We start from the raw sequence: 12,382 nt of genomic DNA on the forward strand, positions 1-12,382 counted from the left end.
TTAGTGGGCAAATGCTCACCTTCGATGGCCACTGGCACGCTGGAGAAGTGTGCTCTTCACAGATGAATCCTGGTTTCAACAGTACCGGGCAGACAGCGTGTATGATGTTGTGTGGGCGAACGGTTTGCTGATGTCAACGTTGTGAACAGAGTGCCCATGTTGGTGGGGTTATGGTATGGGCAGGTATAAGCTACGGACAACGAACACAATTGCATTTTATTTATACATTTTGAATGCACAGAGATACTGTGACGAGATCCTGAGGCCCATTGTCTTGCCATTCATCCGCCGCCATCACCTCATGTTCAGCATGACAATGCACGGCCCCATGTTGCAAGGATCTGTACACAATTCCTGGAAGTTGAAAATGTCCCAGTTCTTCCATGGCCTGCATACTCACCAGACATGTCACTCATTGAGCATGTTTGGGCTGCTCTGGATAGTCGTGTACGACTGCGTGTTCCAGTTCCCGCCAATATCCAGCAACTTCGCACTGCCATTGAAGCGGAATGGGACATTCCACAGGCCACAATCAACAGCCTGATCAACTCTATGTGAAGGAGCTGTCGTGCTGCATGAGGCAAATGGTGGTCACACCAGATACTGACTGGTCTTCTGATCCACGCCCCTAAAATCTTTTTAAGGTATCTGTGACCAACAGATTCATATCTGTATTCCCAGTCATGTGAAATCCTTAGATTAGGGTCCAATGAATTTATTTCAATTGACTGATTTCCTTTTATATGAACTGTAAATCAGTAAAATCTTTGAAATTGTTGCATTTATATTTTTTGTTCAATGTAATTTACTGCATACCGCATGGCCAAAACTCCATCCCACCAAAACAGGCTGAAATTTCTGGTCGTTTTTTTCAACCAGCTCTTACACTAAAAGGTCATTATCGTCATTTTCCAACCTCCGTGTGGAAGTGTATATATAAACACAGGAAAATCAAGTTTTTGACTGCACTGGGCCTTTAAAGCAGGGATGGGCAACTTTGATGGGGGCCACAAAAAAATCTGAACTCATGAGGGGCTGCGGTTGCTCGTGGGTCTGTGTACCCACATCCATCTCCCGCCACATTGTGAGCAAAAACAAATGAGTGGCCCCTCTTGACAACGGAGAGTATGTTTTTGCCATGGGGTGTAGAGAAAATGTTGCAATTTTAGAACTCATTTCATGCAATTCTACTCATTTTGCCATGGGCCATAGAGGAAAATGGGCTGTTTTTACAGCTGATTTCCTACAATTCTAAACATTTTGACATAGGGTGGAGAGAAATGTTTGCAGTTTTTACTATGATGTCTGAGTGAGACTAACTAACAAAATCAATTTGGGCCCAACAGCAGGTCATTTTACCATTTTAGTTTAGATAGTTTAGCGGCCAGCTAACTTAGCAATCAAAAAATGTTTTGCTGATATGGGCTAATTGACTGACTATCAGTGACTGACATAAGAGAAAAACTGTTGATGCTCAACCAAATTTCGAAATTGCACCTTGTGTATTCTACTCTTCTAACTTGCAACAGTAAGTTGAGACGCCGTCTGAGTTGCTTAAAACATTTAAATTAAATAAAAAATGTTGGGGAAATTCATCCGAAAGCCTTCAAAATGGTGCGGGCCTCCAGTTGCCCATCCCTCCTTTAAAAGCATTGAGCTGGCCAACACCACCGTGATTGTGAAGGAACCTATCTTTTCAGTCGGAGCGGAGGTGCTTGGTTTGTGAACAGCTTTGATGTGATTTTCAGAATGCGCTCTTCTGGAGGGATTACCATCACTTTGACATCACCATGCCAACCTATACCCTTTCTTCTGCCTCCCCCTGTTCACCAGCCCCCCTATATCTGTTTCTGCCTCTTGATGCTTGACCACATAATTACCCTGCCAAACTGCAGCAAACAGCCACATCCTCCTGTGGACAATGGATATGGTTTGTCCCGCGTCTCTTCAGTAAACACCAAGAGCCGCAAACATCCGTTCAGGATGTTCCCTTTTTGATTAGGTCGATGAGAATTAATTTTCAACATTTTGACTGGCCCACCTCCATTGTATGGTTCTGTGTTCCTCTGTCACCAGGTTTGATCCCAAAAAAGGGTTCTGGTGCCAGTTGTTAGACGGAGGGAAGACCAAATGTCTGGGCAAGAGTAAAGGACGGAGATACCCCGACATGGACACGGATGTAAGTTATTATGGAACATGTACACAAACATAACAAAAACAACGTCTGCCTTTCCCTCAACTTAAAAACATACAATTATTCAACATAAAGATGTCACCTTGACAAGCAAGTATTTTTTTATATAGTTGAATTGTCTCTCCTAGAGTAGATTTTATAGAAGAAAAATATTTCTTTCCTATACAGTCAGTGGTGCTTTATGGTCTCATTGCCTGCCTGTCTGTGACAGCCTCCGCTCAACTTCTCTCAGGCTGGGCATGGAAAGCCACCGGATCTGTCAGTGTCTAATGAGCAGCCATAGAGAGGAGAGGGGTGTTGAGGGGGACAGGGTGGGCACTGAGCTCAGGTCCTTGAAGTTACCTTGACTGCGTTGGCACAGACACCTCGGGGGTAATTAGCTGGGATGACAGGGCTCATGAGACACACAGAGCAGAGCTGCAGTGCCCGCTGCCTGAGTTACTCAGTAGTCTGGACAAAAACTCTCTCTGAAAACTAAGTTAACTAAAGGTCATTAAATGTGATGTTGTTCCCTGGGCATAAGAGTTAGATACACATCATAACATTGAAGATTGTCATATAATTTCGATATCAAAAATAGCTGCAAGCAGCCATATACATTTACCTTTTAGTTATTTAGCAGACACTCTTATCCAGAGCGATTTACAGGAGCAATTGGGGTTAAGTGTCTTGCTCAAGGGCACATCGACAGATTTTTCACCTAGTCGGCTCGGGGATTCGAACCAGCGACCTTTCGGTTACTGGCCCAACTCTCTTAACTGCTAGGCTACCTGCCGCCCCATATATAGGGGTTCAAGCTTTGGCCGCCCAGCGCCACCATCAGGAGAAATTGGACACATCACCCTTGGATCAGCTTCTTCTGTACTTACCACATTTGCCAAATATCAGAACTCAAAATCAAACATCCCGCAGTATGCTTTTGATGGATTTTGTACCGTTTTAATGTTGACTACTTTAAACGTCTTCTACTCCAGAACCGCTTGACCGATCGGCACCAACTTTGGTATGTAGCATCTATAAACCCATGTCTTTAAATATTTTCCAACACTCTAGTTCAAACAACATAAGCCAATGAGCTTGCATTCATGTTTTTTCCTGTCCAACAGCACCCTCATGAGGCCAAACTGAACCATACTCTACAGGTTAGCTAGACTCGCGTCCCTGAGCATGTGTGCCAAATTCCATGACGGAGTCAAACAGATCATGAGATATGAATATGTGCCCGTTATAGCGTCAGCATGTGGTGGATCTAATTGTTATTGCGTATGTTTAGTCTTGAACAGTGTTTGGAACATGTGTATAACGTTTTGTTTCAATACGAATAACCGTGTCTGATTTTATATGCATTTATGTGCCCGGTCACGCCCACTTAAATGTTTATTGGTCAGTAGCAGCCATGTTGTTTATGATGCTAGTCTGTAAAAACATGCGTTGTGAGACCTTGGTCCATATATGCCATGTATCAAGTTTCGTGCAGATCGTTCATTCGTGCCAGAGGAGTAGCTTTAAAAAAGATATATACAAAATGGCGGAAAATCCATCATGGCAGACCTTAAGGGTCCTTGAGGCAAATTTGTTCCTTGTGAGGAGAGGGACCTATGTACTGAATTTCAGGACTAGGTCAAACGGGGTGAGGGGCGTGAGCTTTCAAAGTTAGCATTTTCAATCACTTGTTATAGCGTCCCCAATTGCCATTGCATGAGATGTGTGGCCCTTGACCCTTTACCATCATGCAAGGTTGCAACCTCCTAGGCCCGACCATCTCACAGGAATTTGAATTTTTTCACCAAATCGGCAGAAAAAGGAAAGTAATCAACAGCAACCAGTACAGTAGGGTTTCACCCAGCTTCGCTGATTAACCCCTAACTAAATGGGCAACTGCTGTATCTAGGGTGGGAGCTACAAACTATGTATGTTTATTAAAAAATGTATTGTAGCTATATGACCCTATATTTGACACACACTCTCTCTCTCTCTCTCTCTTCCCCTGTTATCCTGTGGCAGTCTCGCTCCTTCCTTAGGGAGCATTACAGGGAGCAAAACATAGAGCTGTCCAAGCTGCTCTATAAGATGGGCCAGCCTCTACCCAGCTGGCTCAGGGAGGAGCTGCTCCACGCCAGGTAGCCTCAGCATGGCCGTGGACACAAGGACAGAGACGCCACCCCAACCTGACCCCCCCCCCCACAGAGGGGGACGCACGTGCTCGCCCCTCGGCTCCAGCCATTCACCGCCACGCAGGCTGACCAGGAGCTGAGGAAGCAGGAGAGACACAGACCCCACCCCCCATGCCAAATCAACCCAGCGGCTCCCAGTGGCCCCCATGTTCCCTAGCTTGGGGTGTGGGCCCTCAGGAGGGAAAAGAGGCAGGGGTGAAGGAGAGACAAGAACTGAGTTTAGGATTGTTCTACTTCTTTCTCAGAGAGAATGACCAAGTGCCCGTCACGGGCACATGGACACAGCAACACTGGGGCAAAGAGAGAAGAGGGAGGGATCGAAGAGATGCATCATTCCCTCAAAGGGGACCGATGTTCTTGTTCCGTCACTGACGTGTGCACTCTCTCACACAGACAGACACAGAGGGAAGGAGGAAGATGTCATTTCTCTGTGCCTGTCATGAAAAATACATTAGCCAATAATGGATATTCAAGTGCCAGAGTGGAATGTTCATTTGAAAGTATTTCTGAATTTATATTTTCATAATTAACACTCATATATTACTGGATGTCTGTATTTGTTTCCGAGTTATGGTTACACAACACAACTGTCGAGTCTTGTATGTTCCTTTTAACTGTTCCATGTTTTTAATCTGTGTTCATCTGAAACCTAACTGGAGCCCATGTATTGCTACCACAGACCACACTGACCCTTGACCTTTATCAAGTAAAATTACCTTTGGCTGTCTGAGACCTTCAATTGAATCAATCCACAGTGGATTAAAAAAGTGAAATATATACTGATACTTCCAAACGAGACAAGCTGGGCTTGCCTTGGTCAGTGGAATGTTCCCGCTTGTCCTTGGTTGTAACTGCCTTAATAATGAAACCCATTCCTAAATACAGCTGACCCCACCGTGTCTGTAGACTGCAAACTGAACATAAATGTGACATGAGAAATGTAGCTGCGTGTTTAAAGCCCATAAGGTGGACACTGCAATTTATCACTCTGAGGAGACAAGCATCATCATCATCATCATCATCCGACGTGTTACTGCACCGAGCAGATCTCTATTTCCACTAGTGATGGTAGAGGAGCATGATGTTGACTCTTTAAAAATGGATTTAACATTCATTTTGACAGCTGGTCAGTGTTATAATCCACATAATAATTCACATTTCCTGTTGCTGCGGGATTATTTTCCTGCTGTAGCAAACAGGCTCAAATTAAGATCCTACGTCTGTAAGTTTGCAGTAATGCGCCTCTTATATTTGCACTTCTCATTCTTATCAAATGCCTTATCAATTTAAGACTAAATTATGTCTTGTATAATTGATTAAAAACATTAAAGCACTACATTTTTATTTAACCTTTATTTTGACAGGGAGTTGATGCTGAGACTAGGGTCTATTTTCCAGGGGGCCCCTGCATAGCACCACAATACACATCAAAATACAATATATACATTAAACGACATTAATTTACACATTAAAATACACGTTATTATACACAACAGTACATGAAAAGCAAACATAATCATAAACAGACACGTTCTTCAGTAAAAAGGTCCCCTAATAACCGTCTGAAAGGCCCTAGAGCAGGGTTCTTCAATCCTGGTCCTGGAGGGCCGAAACACTTCTGTTTTTTATTTCTACCTGGTAGTTAATTGCACTCACCTGGTTTTCCCAGGTCTGAATTAGCCCCTGATTAGAAGGAGAGGATGAAAAACAGAGGTGTTTCGGCCCTCCAGGACCAGGATTGAAGAACCCTGCCCTAGAGGCACCAATTCTTCAGATGTTAAAGTGTATTGTAGATCATTCCACACGTAAGGTGTAACAAAACTAAAGGCAGGTCTACCCAACTCAGTGGAGATCGAAGGGATCTACAGAGTTGTCCATCCCTGAGCCTGAGTCCGGTAGCCCGTACATCGATAGGTTTAACGATGAGGTAAGGACTCCTGGTCTTTCCCAACTTAGCTCAACTCAAGCTAAATCCCCTCCCCCCTGATTTCTTCCTCCTATTGTTCCTGTAAAACTGGGCCAAGTGGGAGAGTAGAATAGAAGGATATCTGTTGATTTACTCCACTGGGGAAGTATACTGGTTCCCTTAGTCCTAATGTCCTAGTTTACAGTTACAGACAACGTCACAGTCTCCCCTTTCACCTAGAATGACTTTGCCACATGCTAAATCCAACACAGGATGTTGAGGGTCGTCGGTCAACATGGCTCTAGCTCGCCAGCATTTAGCTGCAGTGGTGAAGTTGATTTAGTATTTAGTATGCCCTTTGACAGTTGGTAGTGTTAAGTGGCCGCCTGTAAGAAGTGGTCCTTATCTGTCCCTGTAGGACGGCTCTTAGAGGTTCACACTGTGTCCCGTCATCCTCATGGTTTTATTTATCACCACAGCTTGTGGTCCTAGCTCATTTCAAAGTGTCCAATCAGGAGAGTTTTAGTGTGTTCTGTAAAGACTGAAATTTGGATTTTGAAGCTGCAAAATCTAACATTCTGAGGAGCTGGTGTTTTTCTATACAGGACACACAGGGCTTTCTTTTCTCCTGTTATTAGTCAAGGTTAGAGGAATGTGAACTCGCATTGTTTTATCTCTATTAGTTGCTATACAGATCTAAAGAATCTAAACATATCTGGGGGCTTAATTAAATGTTATTGTATTTCAGTTCCAGTGTGTCCATGCTCTCCTAGAAGCACAATATTTATTTCTCAGCACTAGCTGTTAGAAGAAGGTTCTGGTACAACTTTCCTGTTAAGGAGAACAGTCCTTGTTTGTGTGAGGGATTTTGCAGGGCTCCATTTTGTATTTTGTATTACTTGGACTCATGTAAAGAAGTGTGGATTTACGGGTCCATTCTAGATTAATTGTATTTAAGGTACTGAATCATGCACCTTGTGTGGTGACACACGGATGCACAAATGCTGCTCTCATTTCAATTTGCTCGAGGAGCTGTTATATATTCACGTTTCCTTTTTTGTCTTGAGCTATTTTACAACTTCCTGTGTCTTGAGCCATTTTACAATGCAATATGTGGTACAAGTGTTCTGGTTCAGAGTATCAGGGAGGGTGTTGTGTTGTTCCAGCCTATACCTGACAGTCAGGAGATGAGCCCAGCGTGTCCCCATGTCTGTGGGCTGATCCTTCTCTACCCCACTCACTCAGCAAAAGTCCCAGTATTGTACTTTCAAAGATTCTGTATGATGTTGGACATTTAATGAGTAGTTAATTCATGGTTAATGTTGGACATTAATGAGTAGTAATCGTTAATTAACTATAAGGAAATAATCATCATCTGGACTGTACAATCAACCAATTGTTGTTAATATTTTTTTATTGTTGGTAGCTAATATTTTTGTGATTTTTTTTTTAATTTACAAATAAAGAAACCACTGTCTTTTTAACTTGTTGTGCATCTTCATTTTCTATGTAGTTGATGATGATCTCTTGGAGCAAAGTAAAGTAAGCTATTGGCCAGGAGAGGGAGCATGTGGCTCATAGACTGTAAATTGGTTTCTTAGCTGCCAAATGACAGTAAATCCAACCTGTATCCCTATCAGCTGTCCTTCACAGCACTGCAAGCACAAACCTCAGCAATCTGTCCCTACTAAGCGCAATATTAACACATTTCAGATCATAGTTGGCAGATTCAACATACATTATATATACAAGGGTATGTGGCCACCCCTTCAAATCAGTGGATTCGGCTATTTCAGCCACACCCGTTGCTGACTGGTGAATAAAATCGAGCAATCTCCAAATTCTAACATAGACAAACATTGGTAGTAGAAATGGCCTTACTGAAGAGCTCAGTAACTTGATAACGTGGCACTGTCATATGATGCCACCTTTCCAACAAGCCAGTTTGTCAAATGTCTGCCCTGCTAGAGCTGCCCCGGTCAATTAAGTGCTGTTATTGTGAAGTGGAAATGTCTAGGAGCGACATCGGCTCAGCCGTGAAGTGGTAGGCCACACAAGCCCACAGAACGGGACCGCCGGGTGCTGAAGCGCGTAGTGCGTAAAAATTGTCTGTCCTCGGTTGCAACACTCATTACCGAGTTCCTAACTGCCTTTGGAAACAACGTCAGCACAATAACTGTTTGTCGGGAGCTTCATGAAATGGGTTTCCATGGCCGAGCAGCCGCACACAAGCCTAAGATCACCATGAGCAATGCCAAGCATCAGTTGGAGTGGTGTAACGCTCGCCGCCATTGGACTCAGGAGCAGTGGAAACGCGTTCTCTTGAATGATGAATCACGCTTCACCATCTGGCAGTCCGACGGACGAATCTGGGTTTGGCAGATGCCAGGAGAACGCTACCTGCCCCAATGCATAGTGCCAGCTGTAAGGTTTGGTGGAGGAGGAATAATGGTCTGTGGCTGTTTTTCATGGTTCGGGCTAGGCCCCTTAGTTCCAGTGAAGGGAAATCTTAACGCTACAGCATAAAATGACCTTCTAGACAATTCTGTGCTTCCAACTTTGTGGCAACAGTTTGGGAAAGGCCCTTTCCTGTTTCAGCATGACAATGCCCCCATGCACAAAGCGAGGTCCATACAGAAAGGGTTTGTCTATCGGTGTGGAAGAACTTGACTGGCCTGCACAGAGCCCTGACCTCAACCCCATCGAACACCTTTGGGATGAATTAGAACGCCGACTGCGGGCCTAATTGCCCAACATCAGTGTCCGACCTCACTACTGCTCTTGTGGCTGAATGGAAGCAAGTCCGAGCAGGTGTCCACATACTTTTGTTCATGTAGTGTAACATTCCTTCATTATTCCCTCAGGTCAATGATAGATTTCACCAATCGATTTTAAACTCAACCTTTTGATACAATATCATCTGATTTAACACTTGCACTTTGGTTGCACTGCACACCACCCCCATGTCAATGTACAGATTGAGAGGGTTAAATGGGCATCTTAGCCAATGTGTAATTTACATCAATTAAATTACAGTGGTCCTAATTTCAGCAAGCCCGAAGAGATAGGCCTATATAAGAAAATGATATTACCAGATTGTAGGAAGTGGTGCCAAACAAGTCATATTTCTGGATAAAGTCTTTACAGATACAAAAACTGACATTTAGATGGATGAAAATATGTGCTAAAATGAAGTGACGCATCTTGCATGGGTGATTTAACTTGATCCATTCCTATTACATAAACAGTATCCATGTTGGTGGATGTCTGAGTAATCTAGTGCATGTCCAGAGTACAGCTCAATCTCCTGTTGACACTAAATTGATGCTTGACTGAGCAGAGCCCTGTGCTACTACCACTGACATCCATCATCCCAGAGTGCACCTTGGCCAACATTGGGCTTTCAATCATCCTGGCATTCAGAATGAGCTGAAACATTAACTGCACACACTGATAATTTACTTCAGGGTTTCACCGCCAACTGGCTGGGTATTTCATAGAAGGTGACACTTTCTGTCACAGAATCCCGATGCTTATGAGGACTGTGTGCTCTCGTTCTCTGTGGCCAACGTAAGACATTTAAGCATGTTAACCCTCGCAAGGATGCCGGCCCAGACGGCATCCCAAGCCGTGTCCTCAGCGCATGTGCAGACCAGCTGGCTGGAGTGTTTACGGGAATATAAATCTCTCTATATCCCAGTCTGTTGTCACCACTTGCTTCAAGATGTCAACCATTGTTACTTTACCCAAGAAAGCAAAGGTAACAGAACTAAATGACTATTACCCCGTAGCACCTACTTCTGTCATCATGAAGTGCTTTGAGAGGCTAGTTAAGGACAATATCACGTCCACCGACACCCTAGATCCACTACAATTCACATATCGGCCCAACAGATCAATGGACAATGCAATCGCCATTGCACTGCACACTGCCCTAACCCACCTGGACAAGAGAAATACCTACTGTATGTAAGAATGCTGTTCATCGACTACAGCTCAGCCTTCAACACTATAGTGCCCTCCAAGCTCATCACTAAGCTCAGGGCCCTCTGTCTGAACCTCTCCCTGTGCAACTGGATCCTGGACTTCCTGACGGGCTGACCCCAAGTGGTGCAGGTAGGCAACAACACCTCCACCACGCTGATCAACAGAGGAGGTTGGTGGCACCTTAATTGGGGAGGACGGGCTCGTGGTAATGGCTGGAGCGGAATAGGTAGAATGGTGTAAAATACCCCAAACACATTGTTTCCATGTGTTTGATGCCATTCCATTTGCTCCGTTCCAGCCATTATTATGAGCCGTCCTCCCCTCAGCAGCCTCCACTGGTGCTCAGCTCCCTCCTGTACTCCCTGTTCACCCATGACTGCGTGGCCACGCACGTTTCCAACTAAATCATCAAGTTTGCTGACAACACAACAGTGGTAGGCCTGATTACCAACAACAATGAGACAGCATACAGGGAAGCGGTTAGAGCCATGGCAGAGTGGTGCCAGGAAAATAACCACTGCCTCAATGTCAACAAAATGAAGTAGCTGATTGTGGACTACAGGAGACAACAGAGAGAGCACGCCCCCATCCTCATCGATGGGGTTGCAGTGGAGAGGGTCAAAAGCTTAAAATTCCTTGGCGTGCACTTCACTGACAACCGGAAATGGTCCCTTCACACAAACTGCGTGGTAAAGAAGGTGCAACAGCGCCTCTTCAACCTCAGGAGGCTGCAGAAATTTGTCTTGGCCCCCAAGACCCTCACAAACTTCTACAGATGCACCATTGAAACCAGGTTGGGTACCCAGAATCATTGAAAACTGGTCACTTTAATAATATATACATACTGTTTTACCCACTTTATATTTGTATTTACTGTATTCTAGTCATGGCCCATCCGATATAGCTATTGCTGTACACACCTTTTCTATTCATATGCTGGCCTTACTGTCTTTACACACTATTATATGTATTTATATTCCGGTCTCTGACATTGCTCGTTCTGATATTTCTTAATTTTTCTGGATTATGTGTGTATTTTTTATTTATTTTTTGCTAGGTATTACTGCACTGTTGGAGCTAGAAACACAACCATTTTGTTGCACCTGCAATAACATCTGCAAATCTTTGTATGCGACCAATAAACTTTGATGTGATTCTTAGATGGTAGCCTCTTGGGTGATTCGACTCAGCCATAGAGATAGATAGAGGACTCTACTGCCCAAATTCCTGTTTTAGCATGGGCAGCGCCATTGAGGACTTTCACCATTTTGAGGTAGTCAACTGGGTGGGATTTGCTATGGGTTATGGAAGGACCACATAACTCCATCCAGGTCACCAGGATGGATCAACCAATGGATTATACTCGTGAGGAAACATTCCATAAGTGCAGGTGGCAGTAAAACACCGACCTTGGTTTTATACCTGTTCAAACAACACACTAGTTCAGTGGTTCCCAACTCCAGTCCTCAAGAACCCCCAACAGCACACATTTTTTTGTAGCCCCGAACAAAAAACACCTGGTTCAGCTCATTGAGGGCCTGATGATTAGTTGACTAGTTGAATCAGGTGTGCTTGTTGGGAGCAGATGTACTTGTAACAGATGTGATTGCGGCTATAAATCATTTCTAAAGATATAATGTGACTCGGCCCTTTTGAATAAGTTAGTCAATGAAAATTAAATGTCTCTAAAGACGAAAAAGGCAATGGGTCATCATTATTATCCACAAAAACAGTAAACCCTTTGAAAAACATGCGCGCTTTGATCCAGAATCTTCTAAATACATTGCAGGAATAAGTAAGATAAGGAATACATGAATTAGGTGTGAGATCTAACATGTTTATTATTTTCCATAAACAAATATGTAGGTCCAATACCTGGACTCTTCTTTAATGTAGTGAAACAAATTGTATAATTTGGCATAGTATATGACAGGACGAAATAGCATAAATTATATATATATATATATTTTTTTTTGGGGGGGTTGAAATAGCAGAATTTCACAAATTGAAAATTATGTGTAAATGATGCTGTGTACCTGTAAAAAAAAAAAAAAGGCCGGCCCTTTCCAACCTGATTGCGTGCTGTGCACATACAAACCGCTTGGAGGCAGTAAAGAGCGA

General features: G+C 43.7%; 1 pseudogene; it reads left to right on the forward strand.

Annotated features, from left to right (window-relative positions):
• LOC121541965 overlaps positions 1-5,717 on the forward strand; it is a 31,081-nt pseudogene extending 25,364 nt beyond the window's left edge.
• The last annotated feature ends 6,665 nt before the right edge of the window (positions 5,718-12,382 follow it).

This window comes from Coregonus clupeaformis, unplaced genomic scaffold, assembly GCF_020615455.1.
Source record: "Coregonus clupeaformis isolate EN_2021a unplaced genomic scaffold, ASM2061545v1 scaf0199, whole genome shotgun sequence".
In the NCBI taxonomy this organism is placed as follows: Eukaryota; Metazoa; Chordata; class Actinopteri; order Salmoniformes; family Salmonidae; genus Coregonus; species Coregonus clupeaformis.